This window comes from Anopheles nili, chromosome 2, assembly GCF_943737925.1.
Source record: "Anopheles nili chromosome 2, idAnoNiliSN_F5_01, whole genome shotgun sequence".
Classification (NCBI taxonomy): domain Eukaryota; kingdom Metazoa; phylum Arthropoda; class Insecta; order Diptera; family Culicidae; genus Anopheles; species Anopheles nili.
In genome coordinates this window covers 66,989,803-67,008,581 of record NC_071291.1, presented here as the reverse complement: position 1 = coordinate 67,008,581, position 18,779 = coordinate 66,989,803, and positions in this window count along the sequence as shown.

The following is an 18,779-nucleotide window of genomic DNA, read 5'->3' as shown; positions in this document are numbered from 1 at the left end:
TGAAATAGAGCTGCATTCCTCGGCCGCTTAGTGTTTATGTAAAAAAAAAATGGAAACAACACAAAAGAAAAATACACCAACCACAAAACCTAAAAACAATCAAAATAATCAACCCTCCGGCTGTCTGGCCAGGAGGGTTTCCTTACGGGAGGTGAAGATGCGCCTCCCTCGAGGGGGCAATAATTTCCCTAAGCCTAACTTTACGCTCCGGAACGAATCGGGACGACACAACAAAATATTACATATCGTTTGACGAAGGAAAAACAAAACACTCTCCCCTCCTCGGGCGAATGCGAACGCTTTGTTTTGGGGTGTCATAATTTTCTTCCCACGAAATGCGTCGATCGTGCGCCTGCGTCAGTTTCGGATATCGCTCGAAAGGAGGCCTTTTTGTTTTGCCTTGCGGCGCGCCAATGGGGCTCTGTTTTTGGGGAGGTTTTGGTTACTAATTCCTCTCTCTCTCTCTCTCTCTCTCTCGCCCCCAGTCCGCAGTCGATTCGGTATCATAAACACATGAGCATGTCCAGGCATGATGATGAAGATCATGCTAATCATGCTCCGTCGGTCACGCACGCGGTAATCGATTGGGGGATGATGGACGCCGGGCAAATAGTGTTTCGATGGGTGCACGCTTCGGGCTACAAACGAGCGGCATTTAGAGCATCGTTTAGCTCTTTAAATTGCGCGTGGTTTAGGCGCCATGAAGAGGGCGTTATGAGAAGCCATGCGAGACGTTCGGATGGGGGGAAGAAGCCTTTTTTTAAGATGGTTAACGAGACCGCAAGACAATTTGTTGCCTTTCTGGTTCAAATCTGCAAATTAGATACATGACTCTAATAATTTCTTTCGCTATTCATTTGTTTGCTGAGGCAAATACTCCGAATACAAATTGATTTGTGTCGCATATTATTGTTATACTATTTTGGACATAAAAAACTAATTGACTGAACATAATCAAGCATTGAAAAGTAATGTTTTTCATTTTGTATTGTATAGTGGAATAGAAAAAAAAAAACAAAGATAAATAATAAACGATGAAAAATTGAAGGATTGCTTTAAAAAGTAAAAATTAAAGGAAAACTTCGTAAAACATGCGTAACCCATCTTATACCTTCCCACAATGAAGCTCAACCATGCAAGAGATGAACATCCATTTAGCATCATCAACTTCCAATTATCGTACAGAACCAGATGCGAACGATCGACAGATCGATCTGGAATTCGATCTTCCGCGTGATTACCGGAATGGGATCGTAGTTTCGGGCGAGTTGCATCACACCCTGCACGCCAGGCTTAGCCCTCCACGTCCACGAGTTATGTCACCGAGCGAGGGCGAAAAAAGTTCCGCAGAGAAGAAATGGCCCACAGCCGGGATGATCATCAGGGCGGCGCAATATCGACGCCTTTGTGGGCGTAAAAGAAAGGGTAAAAAAAGGAGCAGCGAGGCTCGTGTATTTGGAGTAGAAACATAAAATAATACAACAACCCGACCCCATCTCGCGTGATGCCGTGATCGAAGAGACAAAGCTGCAAGCTCGGAAACGGCCTCGTAAAGGGTTTCCATTTCTTCTAATAGCTTTCTCATCCCGTTGGCGCATCGCGCTGCTCATCTTTCGCACCCGCACCGGGGTTTCCAGTGAAGTGACCTACTTCAAACCCGTCGGATCGATTCCGTCCTCCCACCGCAGCCGTTACTGGGTTCATTTCTTTGGCCCGTATGTTGAGCAAACAATTCCCCTCGCGCATCCGTGGGAGAGACTAAAGGGGGAATTTCAGCGCCCGAAAATCGACCGCGATCGTGTAGCGTGTCATCGGTGTTGCACCTCTGGCGCTGATCGATGCCGACCCACCGATCTTGCCCGCGAGGCTCGAAAAGCGATGGGAAAATTTGGAGGAACTTCGATTGAGCCGGTGCTGTGGGAAACCGATGACTCGATCATGATGGGGCGCAAACACAATTCGACGCCTTTCGGTTGGTGGTTAGGAAAAACTAAGCAGACTTGCCCCTTATTTTACTGCTCCAGGCAAGAAAAACAATTTCGGTTTAGGGATGGCTTGCCTCGGTTGCACAATGTTTGCCAATTATTTGCAAACATTTGCGACATTAAATCGACATTAGGCGTTGCGATCAGTGCATAATTAACGGCTGGGTAAATCCGTTAACAGAAGCACTTGCTATTTCCCAATAAACTAGCTGGGAATGATCTTTATTTATGGTTATATTTTTGTTGTGTCATTTTGTTCTATTACATCTTGTTTTATTATGTAATATATTACATGTGTAAAAAAATTATTCAATAGCTGTTTAATCAACATATCTTTGAGAGATCAATCAAAATGGGGTTTAAGGGGTTTTCCTTAAAATTTTGAAATGTATTTAATTAGTAAAACTCATTAATTATGCAACAACAAACAAACATCACGATAGTCATCATTCTGAACCGACCGTAGTAAGTGTGTTTCTAATGCACAGATAACAAGTAAGTGATCGTATCAAATGCAGCGATCTCGAAACAACGCCTTAAAACTGGCACACCCGCTAGCTATCTTATTGCCTATGGAAATCGTAGATTATGAGCATTTTCCAGCGTGATGTGGACCTCGCCAGTGTTAATTTATACTTGCGGCTTATTTTTAACTGTGTGTGATAATTTTTTAATCCAATGATTGGTATAAATAAATCTAAGTCCGGACTACCGAGCGCCCTTCTAACATACCAGACGAAGGTATTGGAATAGCAGTGCCATGGCTGCTATTAAACACAAGCTTGCAATTAGTCAGCGAACCAAAATCGAACGCATTAGCGCGCGGATTGAAATGGGGTCGCCGAAAGACCGCGAGATTTTAAATACAGAGCAAGAAAACTTCGTCCGAGCGAGGATTCGATTCCCTTCACATCGGTTGGCTTCTATGGTTTCTCAGAAATAAAAGTTTTAAGCCAAAAGAAACGTATTAATGGCCACCACACCCTTTCTTTATCCGCAACATATAACTCCATGTGGCACCACTGAACGAGGTTTCGGTATCGCGAAGCCATTGCTTCCAATCCAAAACGATGATACCGCCGACTAGCGCATGGGTGTTTGTTGAATTGAAAACTATCTCAAATGGACAGTAATTATGATTTATGCTCGATTCGCGTCTAATCCGACATTCGGTCGCGCTTGGTCTTGAGACGCCTCGAGGAAAAACATATGGCTAGGATTCGCTGTGGTGTCTGCAGGCGCCACCGCGGTCAAGCGTTACGACTGGATGGTCATTGATTTTGTTCCGATATTGCAGCTTATGGACGCCAGATTGGCGTGGAATTCGGATTGGAAGTCACGCATTTAGAACCAAGCGGCTGTTATGGAATGTTTATTGGCGGTGAAAGATTTTTGTTGATTAAATTCGATATAGTCTGTTTTAACGCGAAAAATGATCTTTTCTACCTTTTCGCTTTTCATTCTAACATTAAAAATCATATTAAATATTCGAAGCAATTTCAGAAACTCTTCTCCATAACAAGACAGAACAAAATCGTTTTCCTTTTAAAGCGTTTTTCACGATTCACGCTCCTAGTCCGATCGAAGGGAATTCAGCACAGGAAAGGTGCGAGATTTTCATGTAACATCGCAGCCCACTCGGTTTCACAATCGATTGAATGCAAATTACGAACTAATTCTACACTATTTCCTGCCTTCTGGCCGGCCAGTCATTAGGCTCTCGGTGGCTACCGTGTGCTACGATTTCGTCACCCTGCCCTATCGCGGTGCGCCACCGTGGCTGGAAAACTCCCGGTGCCATCGGGCCACGTCGAGCCGTTTTGATCCGAGATTACATCAGCCAGACCGACGCGCGACTTAGCGCCCCGCGACTAAATTGACTCATTTCCTAAAGAAATCGTTCCGTCGATTATTACTCGCACACTCGCCACCATCTGCATCGCCGTGCACCGAGACGGACACATCGGGGACGCGTACGCGCGTGCGTAATGCCCAGCTGAGGGCCCATTTTCCTGCCACGGTGTGGTGGGTTGCTCTTGTTTCTTTTCCTACCAGTGACACCCTCAAAGTGCACCCTGTTCGTGCGTATTTACACCCCATTTCTACGCTCTTTTCCCTTTGGCCCCGTTCGGTTCAGACCGGCATCGAGTGACCCCCGGCTACGCACTCCATAAAATGCATTAACCAAACAAACCCCACGCATCGGTCGCGCGAGCATCGGCCGTAAAATTGTGCATCCGATACCACGAACCCGGCGGCGACCGCACATTAGAGGGTAATCAACGCGTGAGGCGCGCTAGCGGATATCGCGTGAGCGCGAACCGTACGAAAGACTGCGTGCGGCAGTAAGCGACGAACCGTACGAAAGACTGCGTGCGGCAGTAGGCGACGAACCTCTGTTATTGCTTCGATTGGTGGCGTGCGTGCGTCGGCGGCTTCCATGACGCGGTGTTTTACGTCTAATCGTAAATGCTAACCTTATGTCGCATATAACCGAGCGCAGCGAAATGTTACACTTTTAAGCCTCAAGCGCCGGTGGGGATTTTTGAGAGAAATTTCAAAATGTCATTTACTACTTCGTAAAATGGTTTCGTTGTAAAGATAAAAATATTTTGATTGATATATAGGTGGAAGATATTTGCTTGTTAATGTTTTTTCATAGATAAAATAGATGTTATATCATATATTGAACTAAATTGCGCGAGGATTCTTGAGAAACATTGTTAGCATGTCTTATAATTCATATAGTAATTTGAACCATTTACACCAACTTATTTATGATACATGCCGCATAATTAAAGTGTTTTTTGGACCCTTTCGGTTTGGTCTCTTCGGAAACAAATCACAGCCCATTTTCCGTTTAAATGTGGCCGCAAGGATCTGGTAACAAATCGGCAAACATTTAGAACTAGGTCATCAAGCTTTTAGTTACCTTTGACCTAGTCCTCGCGAAGGAAGTGGAACTAACGTCTAGACGGCGACAAAATAAAAACCCAACCATCTCTCATGCGTGACTGCTCGTTGGTTGCAAATTTATATCCAAACGTCGGATGCATTTTCGCGCAAAATTTACGACTGTCGGCGTCACCTCTTGGTTGCGTTCCATAGGGAGGTGGCGTTTGAAAAGAAATTCGATACGCCAACGCGTCAAGAGCGCAAATGCATCGGCACTGCACACACGAACGACGCTCATGTTGCACTCATGATGGCGTCGAGGTTTCAAGTTCTCTATAAATCATACATTTGCAAATTGGCGTTGATGTGGGCCAATACCCGCCAATGTCGCGTTGGGTCACGAGCGAGAAGTAAACGTCAATTTGCGTTAGAGTTCGAAAAAAAATATTTGGCTCCATTAATCCGTAGACTGGCCGGAATGGGTCGTCATATATCGCTGAACCGAAAAACTGTGTCTGAGGATTTTTTTTTGAAAACATTCGTTCTGAAATGTAGCACCTTTACGAAACAAGATGCCGATTTTTTTTCCCCATTCCGGATGTCACAACGAATAAGTGAACGGCCCAGAAGGTTTCAATTTACCGGATTATTTTTATTTTTTCAATGTTTTCCCCCAAAAACACACCTTACCGTTTTTTTATGTTGACCACTTCAGCTCTACCGAAGAGCCCGCATTAAAAAGCACGAACGTTCCAGCCCGATTCAGTTGCGTTCACGTGACCCCGCCCGGTGACCCCAAAGGTCGCCAGCGGAGAGCTGTTGCAACATTTGACTCCTCCACCCGAATCCGACCGGCACTGATTGCCTACATTAGGGCCAATTTTCGTGCGGTGGCTGCTCGATCTCGACACATGACCGAGAAGTAAGATACCGGCTCGTACCGGCTCGCGTTATGCGCGTAACTCAGCATTAAAATCGCGTAAGTGGCCACGCCGCTGGCGGTCGCGATCACGAGCCAATTCCACTCGATGTATGCGTGTGTATGCCGCAGGAGCGTGTGGCTTTACGATCGGGTTAGCGCGATTGGTTCTCCCTTTTCTCGCAGTATGTGCCCCGAAAAAAAATGCACAGTGACGTTCGAATCAATCACGATTTCGAATCGGATGGACACACTTCAGCGGCGGTTCAATTGCACAGGAAGTGGAGCCGTAAGTAAGTGATCCGTCACGAAATTGCACCCGCGCGATATAGAACGATCGTTATTTCCTCCAGCACTGTCTGTTTTTGCTCGTTTCTAATAAATTGTTCACCCATACCCAGCGCCACTCGTGGCGTGAAATGATATGTTGTTCTGTCCAAGCTAATTGACTTTAGCCGCCGTAGCTCGGGATTGTGCCAAAAAGATAAGAGAGGCACGAGAAAAACGAGGGAAAAAAAAGGCAAACCACCTCGAAGTGAACGTAATTGCGCACCAAATGACTTTGAACTTTTGGTGAATTCTACGGCAAATACGTGGGACGAAAATAAAGTAATAAAGTAATCAAAGTGACAGCTCGTTACCACTTACGAAATGGAAATAATTCTGGTAATAAAATCACTGGCAGCAATTTAGCGAAACCCGATCCTCGATTTAGAGCCTTCGAGCCGGATCACGTAAATTTATTCAAATTTGAACACTTGTAAGCTCTTATTTCTAAACAGGAATCGGAAGACCTTTTGATGCTATTTGAATTCAACTTCAGTTTCTATCAAAAAATTTAAACATGAAAGTTAACGAAGTTAATTAACGTTTCAATCATGATCGAGATCACTAGGAAAAAAAATGATAAATTTATGTAAAATGTCAATTCAAAGATACAGAAAAAACACTTTAAACCTTGCATTATACAGGAACATGACCACAATAGTTGTAGGCTATTGTTCAACGTAAGATCACAGTCCGTTTTATCAATTAGGTAACTGGCAACGGGGCTCAATATCTGACTGCTCCCGACCGCCTCTTCTGGCAAATAACAAAGCCCTTCTCGAGGTGGCGGAAAAATGAAGAAACTCCTCCCTGCGTGGTTGCGAAAATTACTTCACCTTTCCCGACAAGGGAACGCGCCAACCATCGGGTGCCTTTGCGCCACAGCAAATCATGCTCAATCACTGAAAGGTCAGCTAGGCTGATGTGTCTTGGGCTGCATTAACTTTCTTGCCATCAATCGAGCGGATATGACACCCGTCCTAATGCTCGCGCGCCGTTTGCCTTTAAAAGGGCACGAACTTGTGATGGAATCTTTTTTTTTCCTATACTTCTCTTCAACGTGCCCATCAGTGGGCTTTTGTGCTCGGTAAGGCTTCCTTCATTTCCTGCTCCGATCAGGAACCGATCACTGGAGCTAATATGTAACGATTCTGTTGAAGGATCTCCACTTTCCGCATCAAAGAAACTACTACCGATGGCATTGCGAGTGGGACGATCTCGCTTTCCTTTCCTTCCGCGGACTATTTTTGTAGAAGGGCGCATTCCAGTAGCAGGCATCACAAAAAATCCTGCCAAAAATCCGGCCTTTCTGAAACTTGAATTGAAACCAACGGGACGGTTTATGGTTATTATTTTTGGGGAGGTTTCATTTCGATTCGCTTTACGACCATCGGACCCGCACTTCGATACCCTTATTTACGACACGCAATTAGCTTGGCTAATTTTTTTCATCCTTAAGCGTGGGAGAAAGGGCTGACCTTTGGTAAAAGGAGGAATGAAGTAATGAAATGCATAGTTCGATGATATTTCTGCTTGTTGTTTTGTGCTAAAAACTTTCAAATAATTCCATATAGCTTTAAAAAATAAGGAGCTAAAACCATTACGAAATATATAAATGACGCAACTGACAGCAATGTTTTTATCAACTAAATTGATTGATCTGATTTTTCTTACAAACGGACTACCGTAATCAGAAACCATAACATGAAAATATTATTCCACTCCTGTAAATGGAAACAATGGGAGAACCGTTTTCTTTCGCTCCCTCCTTTTCGAGGCGCAAACAAGGATTACAATCAGTCATCGCGATGCCGCCCGTTCGGTATGGTCATCTTCCATTAATATTGCACGTTTGGTCGAACTTTCACGAGCCGCACTGTACCGATGCTTATCGGCGGGCAAACGAAATCAGATCGCGATCCGCCCCGGAAATGGCAAGCGCGAATAAATGCGCAAACGCCGGCCACGGCGGTCGTTTGTTTGTTTGGACAGTTCGGAAGCATAAACATTAATAAAAGAGGCGGTGAGAAAGGCAACGGTTAAGCCGAAACCGGCAAGAAAACAAGCAACAGCCGGATCGACGGCGACCGTGAAAGGCGTATGTTTAACGGCCCACATTAGCGAAAAGGCGTTTTACCGCTCGAAAACGGGCGGAAGCGTCTGTGCGAAAGGAGACACTGGGCTACTGTCGGGTGCTGCCACCGTAATTTGCAAATAGGGTGCCACCGTAATTTTGGGAGCGTTATGTGCTGGAATTTCAAGAAAAAAAAATTACAAACAATTTTGAAAAAATACACTGCTTACAAACTATAAGAACATGCTAAATTTTTATTTGAGATTTTTTTTATGCAATTCAGGAAGTGTTTTAAGCTAGATATAAATGCATTACATACCGTGAGATATAGGGAGTCCTGTTCTAATATTTTACAAGCTAATTTATTTCCTCAGAAGTATATTTAAATGCCCGTTCAATTCAAGCAAAAATCACAAGCAATAAACATGCGTTCGATAATTCCTTGCTTCGATAGAATCCAATTGATGTCCTGAAGCAATCCCATCACACTCTACATGTCTGGATCTTTTCAGGATTAGACATACCCCGGTTGTTGCTCGCCTTCAGGATTATGACGTAAAGACGACATGACAAATGTGCTGCTGGCCTGCTCGATATGGTGCTCGCTTCTCTCTGCTTCACCAACCGACCCACGTTCGAAGGCATTTCTTGCCCAGGTTCGTGCGTTAATTGAAATATCTTGAAGCTACCATTATCTAACGCAAAGTGGCCGCGATGGCTTCCCACCAGTCCGGTAAATTCGAGAATATCTCAACCGCCTCTGGTCTACTCAGCGTGCTGGCTGGTTATCTCGTGCGCGTATTATGATAATATTTCTTCATTTGTCAAGTTTTATCTAAAACAGTTTCAATCTTCCGATTTTGGTTGCGCTTTTTTTCCTTCTCCATCGCGTTGCTGTGGCTTCCTGCGGTCATCTGAACCACACGCAATCCAGCCTCCACGCGCGTAGCAAACGCGAAATGGCGAACTTCTTGCGATACGCGCTACTAAGGCTCTTCCCGCGATCCGAACCAATTTCTGGATTCGCTCCAGGGGGTCTCGACACTATCGCGATTCGCACGTAGCTCTCACTGGGCCTTCCCCCTGAGCCCTTCGTGTGCGATTACAAAACACGCATTCGCAAGCCGCATACGCGAATCTGTACGCGTTACACGCCAACATGCCGCCGCCTCGTCGATCGGATGTGTCACGGGCTCCTGGGGTGGCGTGTCAGGGCGCGTGGAAATAAATTTCAAATTGGATCAAATGGGGTTTTATTAATTAAAAGGAGTTGTATATTGCCGGCCCCTTTTCGCCTTCCGCTTGCTTGCCGGGGGGACTTTCTTTGCCCTTTATCACAAATCAGTGACACCCAGGCGAGACCCCAGGGGTGGAAATTGAGTTCGGTTGTTTCCTGCTTTTCTGCATCAGACCATGAGAGTGTTTTTTCCGCCCTGGTGTAGCCACCACCGAGTAAAAGTGTCTTAAAATGAGAGGCTTTCTTCTTATTTTTTTGCAACAAGCCAGTCATGCGCTAGTTAAAATACAGGCGAGGTAAAACGAATAAAACCGAAACGCAAAAACCGAACAGTCGCTAAGTTAAGCGGTTGACTCGTGGAATAATTCAGTCTCGTGTTTGCGTGTGATTGGATTGACTTTTTTGAGATACTTCGATAAACTCCAATACACTGTGCAAAAAAGGACTTTTTATTACGAATGCTGAGCGTTTTGCTTTTCCTTTCGTGCATAAAGGTATATACAGCATGGTTATAATATAAATCCGGAAATAGATCGTCAAAATGCTTCAGAGCTGATTTAATTCCTGTAGTTACATAGCTTTATGTTCCATTCATTATATATTTTTTAAAAAGAATGTCAAAAGTCATATTGGAAGGGCTAGAATAATATGTTTAGGCATAATTTAGTTGGTTTCAACCAAAATAAATTTGCTAAACAATGGCAAATAATCGTTGTTAATATATAAATAAAAAACAGAATAGAATATAAATTGATAGAATCAAAGCTGAAAATGAATATTACTCAATATAGTGTAACGTTTGATGAATTTCCATGTTCATACGATCACCTCTAGTACGTGTTGTACATGAGGTAATTATGTTCCATTTCTCTGAACATCACACGGCGCTTAAGAAAATGAAAAAATGCTGCGAAAAAAGAGAAAATTCTCCTCACCAAAGGCGCACCGAGAGCGCAGCGTAACCAAACTAGTTGTTAGGACACAATAGCCCGCAGAAAGGAAAAGTAACATGTAACATTAACCCACATTATAAAAGCATTCCGCTGTCATTCCGCCCAGCCGCACCGGGTGTCACTCTCATCGGCCATGTGCGCGCCCTTCTTTGCATAACATTCCGGTCAAATCGGTACCACCCAACCCATCACTGGGCCAGGCCCCTCCCCTGGACCCCGAGGGATGCACGCAGACGGGACGCGGAAACTCTTTCCTAACTGGAGGCTCTGCCGGCATCGATTTTCTTTCACGCCGCTTTTCCTCCCTCAGCCAGTGCGCTTTATTTTTCGCTCCCACCGCGCACTGATTCTGTCGTCGCGACCCGTTCGAGGGCCATAAATGAGCCATCAATTATCTGCCGCAAGCAAAATGTGAGCCCCTTCCCGGCTTTCCCGGTCGATTACGCACGGAGCGAGCGCTTCAACAGGCCACGATTTGCGTTCGCTTCTGTCAACAAGAATGCAGCGACGATGGCAAGCTTAACGCCGGGTTGGTAGCGAGAAATCGAATGAATATCGAAAAAAAAAGTACCTAACAGTTTGCGCGAGACGAATGATAGATGGTGTCCCGGTAATTACGCGTCCAGCCAACCGATCCGTGGCAAGACCCGTCGAGGACTTTCTCACTCACTCGGGTCGTCGAGGGTTATAATTTGCACCTAACGCACTCGGGCCACCCTGCGGAACGTGCGTGATAAGCCTCGCAAAGCAATCCGACGGGTAAAATAAAAGAAAATCAACCGGATTATGAACGCAACGGATGCTGCATCTTAGCGTCTGGAGCTGGTGGAGGAAAAACAAAACAAAGCAACCAACTGCTGCCTAACCGGTTAACCCTTGAAGGCTGCGGTTGCTATGGTGATCAGATTTAAGGCCTTTTGATTTATTTGTTTATTGGCTCGCTGTGCAATAGGTTCCTTTTGGTCGACCGGATTTTATCGGTAGAAAATCCTTTTATCACATTTTATAATTCCACGTTGCACCTCAAGGGTTAAATTGCAGCTATGCAGCTAGCTGGGGCTGGAAAAACGTCGCAAAAGTGGCTGCAAAACGCTTTTCGCACGCAAATGCAGAACCAATTCGTCACGCCGGTGTGCGAGCGGGAAGTTCGCAGGCTCATCGTAATCGGCCCCGGCACGTAAGCAAGCCCCACGAAGGCTCCGTTGTTTGATCGAGCTGCAGTTTTTAAGGCGGTGACATCGTCCGGAGAGAAAGGGGGAAAGGGGACTGACTTGTCTTGTGGCATGCATTTAAAGAAGCGAAAATCATTATACAACTCCCTTGCACTGATGCCATTAGCGATTGTCGTCGGTGGAACTTTACATTTGGCTTTAGAGCGTGCGATGTCGCGCAGAAGGATTCGCCCAAGTTGACCTTTCCTATGAAGCAATCAGAGTGCCAGGGTGTGATAGTAATCGACGCGTTGGCATGAATGCGTGCAGAATGTATGATTGCGTGGTGATAAACAGGCAGAGTGTAGTGATTGTTAGCTTGAAACGCAATGTGGTTTTAATGAATCCATTCGAGCATAACTACGGAACGTTTAAAAATAAAGTATATGAGCAAACTTTTTTAAACCCAATAATAAACAAAAAACGATGAAAATGTAATGTTTTCCATTGAAAATAATAAAAGGTGCAATATAATTTTGAGAGCCTACAAAACACCAGTACCACCATAGAAAGTGAAAAGAAAAAAATCATCGCAAAATCCAACGAATGATAGATGATGTTGAAATGATTAATTAAAAGTGCAAAATCATGCATAAATTAATCAACATCGTCAGACGTCATCATTTCGTCATCTACCACATGCACCAGGTGATGCACATTCGTGTCACGCTCAAAGTCATCACATCTTCGTCTCCGAACCACTGCGTTCCCTTCCTGCTACCGTGAGCGGCTTATCAGATTCACGAATTCGATGCCCATCGCTAGGTCGATCTCCTGCAAGCGAAGGCATGGCATTCGCTCATTTCTCCCGCATTACGTAAACCCAACGAAAGCCACTCGCGATCAACCCACGGGGACCCAAGCAAATGGGCTGCCGAGCAACAGGGAGTCATGTTCAGAAAGTGCATCTTCTTGCAGCGCTGACGATCACGATCGTCATCATCCCGCACGTGCACGTCCTCCCTATCGACGCCCAAGTGCGACAAAATAAGCGACCAAATTTCAATCTGATTACGCGCGATCAACCACCTGGTGACGAGAAGGGGAGAAAAGAGAGCTCAGCGCACAATAAAAAAGGGGGTCGAAAAACGCACCCATTTCAGCATTCATCGACGTCCTGATCCACGTGCGCCAGTGGGCTGATCCAGAGAAGAGCCACATTTTATCGTTTCGATCCATAAATCATGATTTGTCAAAGGGCTGGAGGAGGGTTTGGAGGGTGAAGAGACGTTCGATTCCGAGCCACGCCCAGGTCGTTAGAAAGGCAAGAAAGTCAGCTCGAGGTCGCATCCCCACCGGAACGCGAACGTGCGCCTAAAAACATGCACTTTTCGTCAGGTAGTGTGAAGGGGATGAACGCCTTGATCACCGGGTGCCCTTTTCCCGTGCCAGCGCGAAGGGCCTGCACGGAAGTGGAGGGATTAACAAAACAATCAAAGTGAGAAAATCTGCATCCCAGCCGCGGGTGAAAGTAATTCTCTCTGGGCCGCCGTTTGGCCGCCCTCGATGATTAATGGGGCATCGGTGTCGGTGGGTCGAATGTATGCGCTTCCTTGGTTGGCCGATTGGGGTGTGAAATTTTCACGTGTAGCAAAAGGGTGAAATGCAACTCAAGCTCTAGGGTAGTGCTGTTGCACTTCCAATCGGGTTGGGTGATCGTGCAGGTGGGCATAAATAGTACTTAGAAAATCAGTGCGATTTGTTCGGTAAGAGTTTATGGTTCACCTGCGTGGCAGCTGGTGTTTGAAATATGAACGATCTGCTGCTTTTCTGAATTTTTTTGTTTGGAATGTAATTTTACTTCATAGATAAAAAGATAGAGCGCCAGAACACATCGTATGTCGTACTTTTCCCAACTAGAAAGGTATATTTCTTTAATGCTATATTTTGTTTTCAAATAACTCCAATTTTCTTATAGCAGACATTTATATAAAAAAGAATTTCTTGAGAACCCATTTAAATTTCTAAAACATTTTTTTTCAAAGTAAATCCGATCAACCAATTCACTCTTCATCATCGGATTCAAATAGTTTCTATACATCATAAACCTCAAATCCAAATATGCCCATCGGTGGATGTGAATCGATTTGAAAACCAGCCCGATGGCTACAAATTGCGCATTTCTCGTAATGTATCACCGATGTTGCACAAACCGATTCGCAATAAACCCTTCGCAGGTCCGAGCTTATGTAGCCCTCCCAAACGATCAGACCCACCCGATGACATATCGATCCGCGACCGAGCGTAATCGATCGATTCGATCCGTGATCTTTCCAGGGCATACATCCGGCATCGACCAAGTGCGTACATTCGCGAATGCACTCGCTCAAACAACCACACCATCGTTTGACTTCAGCATCCGTGCGGATGGGACCCTCAAGGGCCGCGAATAGCGTGTCCTATGGTCAGTTCAAAGTGCGACCATAAATCAACGCCCTGCTGCTGGGAAAACGAACGTCGGCTGCGATCAAGCTCACTCGTGGAATTCTCTACACCAAACGTAACGTAACGCTCGAAGGTTACCTTCACTCTACTACGTCAAGTCGTCCGATCGGATGCACCCGTAGCGCTCCTTATGGGTACGACATTCGAATGCAATTTCGCTCCAGCAGGACAGCTATCCCACATGTGCGCCTTGTTCCGGCATTGCGAGAAACAAATCCGCACCGTCCGTCCTGGAAAGGAGCGCTCTGTTTGTCTGTACGTTGACAGCTGACTTCTGCTTGCGAAACATAAAAACCTACAATCCAGCGACCAAAATGTCCCCCACGCGTTGCGTGTGGCGTTTCCAGGGGGTTTTTTAATCCACATTTCTCTTTAGTGCGATTTTTCACTTCAACAGCAACACAATGCAGCTGAGATAACTTTTTATCATTTCCCGGACAGCTCGCGGAGCCAGCGAACTCTCCCTGCGTTGTGTTCTGACATTCGGCAACGGTGCATTTTTGTGGATGCACCTCAGCCAGACCTCGAGCGCCACTTTCCACAGCCTCGGAGCCCGGGTTTTACACGTACACCGGTTACGACGACGTTGCGGATGCACCAGACGGCTAGCATGCATATCCACTTCGTTATACGGTTAACATAGGTACATGGTTCATTATGCAATTGACCTACTCCCTACGGGACGGGAACTGCCGGCCGGATTTCTCTGGGTGATCTCGGAATCCGGCCGGACCGATGCCGGGCTCAACCGGAACAACGACGGCTTGATTATAGTGGTGGAACTCCAACAGTGATGAGCTAAAAAGTACCATCGAGCAATGGAAAAATAGCAACAAAATATATTAAGGAGAAATTTCTCACAAAATTTGTTGGAAAGCGGATTGATTTAATTCAACAGTAATTCAAGCGCATTCTTAATTCACTCGTAAAGGTTCAGTAATATGTTTATGTTTTGAATAAAAATTGGTATTATTTTCGTGAAAATTTTAATCAATTCTTTATACTACAATTCCCATCAATAATGGGTCATTTCATACACAGTCATTCAAACATTCCTTCCATTAATAAAGCTTTACAAGCTGATGAAAGCTGCATTTTTGCTTTTATTACCTCCAAACCTTTGCCATGGATAAATACTCCAGAAAACTTATCAACGCCACCAAGTGAAACGCATCCCAACACAACAACCCCGACTCGGTATTCCTGCGTTCCGGCGACAGTCCGGCGACGGCATCCTTCCGGAATCCGATGCGTGCCACCCACAAGCTGGCTCCACTTTTTTAACTACATTTTTATCGCCGTTACCCACCGCATTTTCGTGTGGCCACAGCACAAACGCAACGTCGGCACACGCGGGCTCCGGGAGTGACCTTTCACTTTCGCGGCAACCGGAACGCACCGTGCGCGCGAGTGCATTTGCCCGTGGCGTCGTCATTTTAATGCACCTTTTGCCCACCGTCCCGCGATAAGCCATTACGCATAAATAAACAAGCAATGAATCGTTGGTTGGGTAAAAAATTGATTCTCTCTTCTTTTTTTTTGCGTTCGAACTGGCGGAATAAGAAGCGACAAAAAAGGGACCAGCGCACGCAAAAGCAAAAGGAAAGTGATTGTGGTATTTTGTAGCGGTTTTTGCTCTCGTTCCACACGCGCTACATATCTGGGAGCAATTTGTGCCACCGATCCTACGCGTGCGCTTGTCGCGGTCGAAAGCGAGAAGTACGAAACCAAAAAACCCGGGCGACAAAGATCGCACGCACGGCAAGGACTCGCCGCGTGCTTCCTGGATTCCGAACCGCTACATTTCGCAGGATCGTGCCGTTCGAGGAGGAAAGCCGGGGCATCAGGCGATCAGGCGAAGGACGGGAAACATAATTTAAATCTTAACGAAACGGCGCTCGAAAAGCGAACGGCGATGGCGACAGAATAAATAAGCGTCGCCAAATTAGGGTTTCTCCCCCTAAAAAAACTGCGGTTCCGGTAACACTTTGGCGTCGGGACGTGCCGAAGGAAAGCAATTGGGTTCGCTATTACGAAAGCCCAACAACTGCAGTGTCGCCTTCGAACGCGCCGTCATAAACTAATCAACGCATAACGGCCTGCTGTGTGCTACAATTAGCTGGCAATAACGCACCGTTTGCAGATACTAAAGCGGCTACTATTATCGCTCGTTTATACTACCGTGCATCGGGATCGTGTTGTGATCGTGAGTAACGCTTGCTGTTTTAACAAAGGATCTTTGGGAGGATGTTTTGCATTTTTATGAAGGAAGAATGTTTGGAAGCAGAGAGGAATTTTTATGCCATATTAAAAAATTGGCAGTCGAACATCTTTGGAATGATAAAAAAACCTATAATCGGACAAACGTTCGTAAAGGCTCTCGTAGAAGCACCCTACGTCCCGATCGTCCAGTAAACGGTCCATTAAGGAACGCACCCCTTTGATCGGCAACTTACGACGACCTGCTGCCTGTTCCACCACCCGGGGGCGAGATTAATGATACCAGGAAGTAGTAGCTGAATTCCAGCGGCTCCCGAGGCTCGCTCCAATCACGACCACCATCGTTCCTTCTTGCCAATCCCATATCGGGTACGCACGGAATCTGACCACCGCTTTACACGGTGGGCAGTGCGCTTGTTCGCAACACGCTCTAGGAGTGCCCTCTGCCTGTTCTAGCCTCGAACCACTTCGACAACCCGAGCAAACTGGTCCATGTGCGCTGGCAGGCATGTGCGAGACTTTGTCGACATGATCGGGTCCCTCAACCACCCGGGTGACTAATGGTGGAATTTTGAGCCGAGGGCAAGCGAACCTATCCCAAAATCTCCTCACCAGCTATGGCGTCGGCGAAGGAAAGCGCTTGACCTTACTCCTGGGACCAAACCGGACTGTAGGCATCGGTTGAACAGACGGTGAAGAATGTGCTCCATTTAGATACCGGTGTGCCTTTGCAGGACCCGATCTGTTCTATACCGTTCCAATGTCCGAATCTTGCGAAAGCCCACCCGTCGAGCGCTGCATCCACATGCCCTTGAAAACTGCCATCTAGTGGCATACACAACCGATGGTGGGAGCGATGTAACGCAGCAGGGTTTCCGTGTTTTCTGTGCTGAAACCCTCCAACATGGTGTAGCGCCCTGGTCAAGCAGGGAACGGTAGAGTACAATTAGTTCGTTTGTCACTCCACTGTACGCTCCACTGTCACCGTGTGGCCTCGGTGAAGTTTGCCGACCGTGGAGCAACGTTCACGGCAGCATGCGGTCACTTCCAACGCCACTGGTTGAAGCGCAAATTCTTTTCATGTGTCGAGAACACTCCCAGATCGGTGATGGTGGTTTTATCCTCGCATCAAACCTGCAAACTTCTCAAACGATTTCAATAACAAGCAGCCACACAGTAAAAACGGTCCAAAAGGGTCAAGTTGACAGTGAGTGCGGTTTGCAATACGATCTCTCGGATTTACTCTGCTGTTTGACGTTGCAGCAGGCCAAAACCTAAGGAGTGCGTTGTTTAATAGACCATGAAAATCACATTCTTGAGTGATTTAAGTTGTTTCAAAGTATGGTTCAAAATACAACACGATGGGGGTAGTTATACCAGCAATGGGATATCTTTAATTATCTTAATGAAATTTGATAAATAAAAGTTATCTCTATTTTATCTGTTAATTGCATTTTAGCAGCTAAATCATAAGGGTGATTTCATCACAGTATTCTGCAAAAAAAATGGTATAGAAACCCCTTCAAAGGGCTCTCCTTCTTACTCTCTTTCTTTCATTCGCTTTGACCTCCTAACCAAGGGCCTATCCTTCCGATGCATTAGTTGCGCTCCATCCGTGACAAAAACCCGTGACTCGTTGCTCTCTGGCCTAGAAACAGTTCGACTTCCTTCGACTCCACCTAGCAACGGGCAGTTCAGGTGCACCCACGACCCGACTGCAACCGCGGTACGAGACGAAACGGTGTAAATTAATATTTCCCAACACATGATGAGCCCGTGCGCGGTGGCAGTTTGGCACCTGGTGCAAAAAAAACACAAAATCTCTGCAACAAAGGTCCAATCTAATCAACCGGGGTGGTGTACAATGACAAATGAATGCTAATGTCGTAATTGGCCAGTGCGAACATCGGCATGTAGCGGGCTTTTTAGCTCGCAAAAAAAACATGGTAGAGGGAAGGTGAACAAAAAGCATATACACCTCTTTAGTTAACTGGCAATTCAAATATGGTGGCAACGGTAACGATGAAAAACACCTCAGCCAGGCGGCATCAAGCGGGAGCACTTGAAAGTGAACACAAAAAAAAACAATAATAAAAAACAAACCTCGCCCCTTGTGGGACGGAAGAAATATGGAATGCCCTGCCTGACAATGAGAATTATAATTATAACCAATTAATTTACAGTATTGCGCACGTTCACGCCACGTTCAAGCGGCGCTACAAAATGGCGCACGGCACGCCACCGGGAAAAGGCATCTGTAAGGGTAGATCAGGCTTTGTCCAGTGCGGGTGTGCTTTTTGTTTCGTTTTGTTCTTCTTTTACGCTCACCCCGAGCCGATGGGAGAAAATGCGCCAGGTCATTCGGCGCATTCTGCAGGGCGGTTGTTTTTCCTACATTTTCCTCGCCGTCCCTGCACTACACTGGGAACTGCGGTTAATCTATTTTGCCGTTTTTTCTTCTTCTTCTGAATCACTCTACGTCAAATACGGCAACTGTCTTTCAGCTGCACCGA